This window comes from Peromyscus californicus, unplaced genomic scaffold, assembly GCF_007827085.1.
Source record: "Peromyscus californicus insignis strain IS unplaced genomic scaffold, ASM782708v3 Scaffold_6__1_contigs__length_162567912, whole genome shotgun sequence".
Lineage (NCBI taxonomy): Eukaryota > Metazoa > Chordata > Mammalia > Rodentia > Cricetidae > Peromyscus > Peromyscus californicus.
In genome coordinates this window covers 147025195-147031371 of record NW_026294584.1, presented here as the reverse complement: position 1 = coordinate 147031371, position 6177 = coordinate 147025195, and positions in this window count along the sequence as shown.

The following is a 6177-nucleotide window of genomic DNA, read 5'->3' as shown; positions in this document are numbered from 1 at the left end:
CCACATGGTGGAAGGAGAGGACCAGCTCCTGTAAGTTGTCTTCTGGTCTCCACACAATTATTGTGGCATGCATGCACTTGTGTGTGCACACACTCACACTAAATAAATGTGAAAGAAAAATTCAAAACACTTTTTGCTCCATCATCAGGTCAGTATACACATGCTTCTATTTTGGGTTCTGTCTTGCTTTATTTTGTTTTTCTTGTCTTTTCTCTACTGAATTTTTATAACTGTGGCCTCCTGTTTCACTGAAATCCCATAAGTGATATATTTCAAGAACTTATGTTTCTCCGGCTCAGCAACGCAGTATGTATTTGCATGTTACCTCCTGAAGTGGGGGCGGGGCACTGGCTGTTGACCATCCACCAGAGCCTAACAGAACTGCTGGGAGGCCTCCTGTGATGGGTTTAATCATTGCTTGAGAGAGAATGGGTAGAGTCATCTACATTCCTTGCCTTTTCTTGTTTTCATCCTTCCTTAATCCAAGCAGCTGGGGAAGCCTTGAAAATTCATTATTTTATTTATTGGTGGTGGTGGGGTTCACTTGGAGAGACCAGAGGACAACTTGGAGGAGTCAGTTCTCACCTTCCACTGTGTAGGTTCTGGAGCTTGAACTTAGGTCATTAGGCTTGACAGTAGGCCCCTCCCACTGAGCCTTCCTGCTGGTCTACGCCTTGAAATCCGTGCTATTTCCCGCGTACCTGTGACCCTTCCACACAGTTCCTAGGACCCATGTCTCCCTTCCCTAAGTCATACACAGGCAGAGGAGCAAGCGACTTTGCCAGGCTTGCCAAACACAGGAATTGCTCTGCAGTTCACAAAGAGACCTTCAAAAGCCTGGCCCTGCTGTGACCAGGACACAAAGGGCAAGATTTGACTAGTTTTTCTCCTATAAATTCTGACAGGAGCCTTTCATTGTAATTGCAATTAAGAAAATAAACTTTAACTTATGTGTCTGTGCAGGTGCCCATAGAGGCCAGAAGACGGCCTTGGATCCGGTGGGGTTGGAATTATAGGCTGTTGTGAGCCACCCAACACAGGTGCTGGGGGCCAAATTTGGGTCCACTGCAAGAGCGGTATGTGCTCCTAACTGATGAGCCATGCCTCTAGCCCCATGAGGTTCATCTCCAGTCAGATATGGTTCTCTTCTCTCTCTCTAGATGGAACCATGATTCGCCTTCCAAACTCAAACTCTCCTTTCCTGTGTGACTTAGGATTTGACTCCTTGGTTCCCAGGTGTACATTATTTGAAATCTAGCACTAGTACATTTAGAATTTTTTTTAAAAGATTTATTTATTATGCATACAGTGCTCTGCCTGCATGTATCCCTGCAGGCCGGAAGAGGGCACCAGATCTCATTACAGATGGTTGTGAGCCACCATGTGGTTGCTGGGAATAGAACTCAGGACCTTTGGAAGAGCAGACAGTGCTCTTAACCTCTGAGCCATCTCTCCAGCCCCTAGAAGTGTTTTTTTTTTTTTTTTTTTAATAGCTGGATATAGCACACACTCATAATTCTAGCCCTCTGGAGATGGAAGCAGGAGAATCGGGAGTTCAAGGTCATCCTTGACTACACATAAGAGACCTTGTCTCAAAGGCAGTACAACACAAGACAAAAGGAATTTATTTCGATGAAATAAGGGCTTACAGACAAGCCTGGTTTGCATTTTCATGGCTAGTTAACATGAGCTGCATGTAATAACTCATTGTTTAGCAATCTGCTTGTATTAGCTCATCCTCTCAACAACTCCATGATGTGTTTATGTTTTTTGTTTGTGTTCTTTTACACTGAGTGTCATTTTATAGCCCAGGCTGGCTACATACTCAAGGCAATCTTGCCTCAGCCTCACCTGTGATGAGTTCATAATCGCTTCTATTTACCAGACAAGGAGACTAGAACTCAGTGATGCAGCTTGTCAGGTCGGAATGTGACAGCTGGCATTCTGACTTGGGCCCTCCCCCTGTGGCTCATTCCTTACCATTTCAGATGTCTCCTTAGAGAACGTGAGTGGCCCTAATGAGACATGCCCCATTGGCCTGATCACAACCTTGGTAGAACTGTAAGGTCTAAGGTAATCTGACTGTTCTGATGGCGATGGAGTTTAATGAGCTGGCTCACACCTTTCTCTTGGCCATGGATTGGTTCTTCAATCTCTGGTACTGAGTGTTTTGAGATCCAGAAATTAGTCTCACAAACACCAGTAAATAAGACAAGATTGTGTTTGGTATTTGTGACCAAGGACAGCAATCGCTTTAAATCACAGCACTCAAGAGGCAGAGACAGGCAGGTCCCTGAGGTTAAGCCAGCCTGGTCTACACAGCAAGATCAGGCCAGCCTGGGCTCCATAGTGAGAGCCTGTCTCAAAAGCTAAGGCAAAACCCCGACAGAACAATAAGATATTTGCTCTAAAACCATCTACAGGAGTTGAACATGCTGGCACACCCTTTTCATCATCAAGAAGCAGGAGGACCTAGAATTTCAAGGTCAACCTGGTCTACACAGTAAGCTCCAGGCCAGCGGGGTCCATCAGTGAGACTGTTCTCAACAGCAAATGACAACAACAAAAAAATACCTTCAGAAATGCTTTTAGGTTGAGATGCTTCCTTCAAAGGACCAATTCAAAAGGCTAAAAATATAAAAGAAAATAAGTGCTTCCCTTTATCCCCTTTCTTCCCTCTTCACAGGCTTAGCAGATGTCTCTGAAATGAGGCAGATGCCTCCCTTGGCCCTTTTATTTTATGGTTCAGACTTTAAAGTAGAAAGAACCCTTCTAGTTGTTCTGTTAATTTATTTGTGTTTGTTTGTTTGTTTTGTTTTTTGAGAGTTTCTCTGTAGCTTTGGCTGTTCTGGAACTCACTCTGTAGACCAGGCTGGCCTCAAATTCACAGAGATCCGCCTGCTTCTAACTCACCCATACTGAGGTTAAAGGCATGTGTGCCACCACTTGGCACTTATTTTAAAGACTGATTGTAGTGCGTGTGTGTGTGTGTGTGTGTGTGTGTGTGTGTGTGTGTGTATGTGTGTGTCCATGTATTGTAGATGTGTACAGGTGCCTATGGAGGCCAGGAGAGGGCATCAGAACCTCCTGAAAATCCAATTCCAGTCCTCGGCAAGAGCAGCAAGTGCTCTTAATTGCTAAGACATCTCTCCAGGCCCCGCTTATTTTAATTTGACTTTATTATTGTTATTGTGCATATGTATGATGTGTGTGCACACTTATGCCAGGCTCACTCAGCAATAACAGTGGCTTTCCTAGTTTGCTCTGTCTCTGTGATAAACGCCATGACCAAAAGCCACTTGAGGAGGAAAGGGGTTTATTTCATCTTACACACCTTACAGTCCATCATGAAGGGAAGTCGAGGCAGAGCCTGGCGTCAGAAACTGAAGCAGAGCCCAAGGAAGAATGCTGCTTACTGGCTTGCTCCCAGAGCTTGCTCAGCTCAGGACCACCAGCCCAGGGGTGGCACTGCCCACAGTGGCCTAGACTTTCCCTTATCAATCATCAACAGATTTGCTCCCAGTCTGATGGAGGCATTTTCTCGATTCAAGTTCTTCTCCCCAGATGACTCTAGCTTGTGTCAAGTTGACAAAAGGCTGACCAGCACACTTGCTCCACTTTTATTTATTTAGGGTTTTTTTTAAATTTTCTATTTATTTTACTTGTGTTGTTGTGGTTTTGGTTTTTTGAGGCAGGGTTTCTCTGTGTAGCCTTGGCTGTCCCGGAACTCACTCTCTAGACCAGGCTGGCCTCGAACTCAGAGATCCGCCTGCCTTTGCCTCCCGTGTGCTGGGATTAAAGGCATGTGCCACCACCACCCGGCCTTGTTTTTGTTTTTGATACAGTCTCACGTAGCCCAAGCTGGTCTAAAACTTTCTATAAAGACAAGGCTATCCTTGAACTCCTGACCCTCCTGTTCCTACCTCCCAAATACTGGGGTTACCAGTTTGCAGCACCATACCCAGCTTTGGGTTTTTTTGTCTTTTTTTTTTTTTAATTTAATTTGGGGGAAGGGGTTGGAATGTGGGTAAGTCTCACTATGTAGCATTGGCTGTTCTGGAACTCACTATGTAGACCAAGCTAGACTCAAACTCATACAGATTGCCTGCCTCTGCTTCCAGAGTGCTGGGATTAAAGTCATGTGTCATCTATGCCCTGCCACAGTAGGGCCCTCTTAAAATTGAAAAAAAATTTAAAAAGAGGACTGGGGATATAGCTCAATGGCAAAATGATGGTCTAACATGTAAGACATTAAAGTTAGTCACCACCACTACCACCACCACCACCACCACCACCACCACCACCACCACCACCACCACCACACACACACACACACACACACACACACACACACACACACACACATTTAAAAAAGATTTAGGCTCATGCTTTGGATCCTAGGAGGCTGAGGACTGTCATAGGTTTGAGGTCACCCTGGACTACATAGTTGAGTTCCAGGACAGCCTAGGCTACAAAATGAGACTATGTCTCATAAAAAGCAAATGCATAAAATAACAATTTAAATTAAATACACATTTTTCAGAGCAGAAGGAGCCCTGGAAGCCTCAGGCCAATAAGTAAAGTTAGAGGTAATCTACCATTCTTGACAAACTGGGTGGGTGAGATGGCTCAGCATGTGCTTGTCACCAAACTGAAGATCTGGGTTCTGTCCCTGGGTGGAAAGAGCCAGCTCCTGAAAGTTGACTTCCACACACCTGCTATGGTTCTCCACACCCCCATAAATTTTATTTAAAATTTATTTTTAAATAAATATGGCAACTAGTTCTGTATCTCTCACGATTCATTTGTTGGAGAATAAACGTCCTCGCTGAGGGCCGACCTTGAAAGGACACCACAGTCCTTTGTTCTCTTAATTCATCCGAAGGGAAGGATGGAGAACCCGGACGCAGTTCTGCGAGACGCCGCTTGGTGGCGCTGTGCCTAGCGGGCAGAGCCGGCTTCTTTTCACCGAGCTGGTCACCGGAATTCAGAGAAACCTTCGTCTCTTAGCAACCACACAGCCAAGTTTGCGGAGCTCCCAGACTCAGCTGTGGGTTAACCAATCAGTGTGCTTAAAAAAATCGGAGGAGATTCCCTAGCAAATAATACACCCTACAGGCACGAAATCACTACTCGAAATATTGTTTGAAACCCATTTTACAAATGTGATCATGCTTTAAAAGTCCCATAGATCACCAAACTGGCAGTGGTACCACCAGCATTTACCGGGGCCTCTCAGTTTTCTGTTCCCTTTCTTTTTAAGTCAGAGTCTCCTGCATCCCAGACTGGCTTTGAACTAACGATCCTCCTGCCTCAACTTCCCCAGTCCTGGGGTTACAGGCATGCGGCATCACACCTGGTTTTATTCATTGCTGGGCAGCAAACCCAGGACTCTGTTCATGCTGGGTAAGCACTGTGCAAGCTGAGCTACATCCCAAACCTCTTCTGCTTTCATAATTTGGCTCAGAGAATGTGCAGACTTTGTAGCAGTACGTTGTAGGCCCCCCTGAGTGGACGCGCATGCGCAGGATAAAATACTTAAATTTGGTGTGGAATGAATTCACTTTAGGCCCATCTCATTGACCTCAGACCCTCTACTATCTGGGCAGCTCTGGACTTTTTCCAAATGTGGACACTTCAAGTTTCTAGATAGTCTATCTCAGAAGCCTCTTCTAAAATACTGTTTTGGGGTCCAGTGTGATGTCTTTCTGGAACTGGGCTGTTTGTCATTTGTACTCAAGGCTCTTTCATGATGCTCCACTCCAGGAAGAGGTTTCAAAGTTTTCAAAAACATCTTATTTTTTTTTTCTTTTTTCCTTTCCCATGTTTGGCATAGTTCTTGGTCTTTCTGGTTGAAAAAGCTCATGTTCACATGGATTTTCACTTTTTGGCCTGTACTAGTAAAAAGATGGGGGAACGCTAATACGGTGAGGGGCATTCCCAGCTTGTGTCTCTTGTCAGCCCTCACAGAAGCCAGCCTTCTGATGAAGGCCCTGACCTGCTTTCCTCTTGTCTTTTTGATGTTCCTTTGTCTTCCTGTGTGGCTGTGGGGCCTGGCTGCTGAGCTTCAACAGCAGTTTCTGTCAGTCTTGGGTTTTTTGGTTTTTTGTTTTTTGAAAGGATCTTGATATACAGTTCTGGCTGGCCCAAGACTCACTATGCATTTATCTTTTTGTT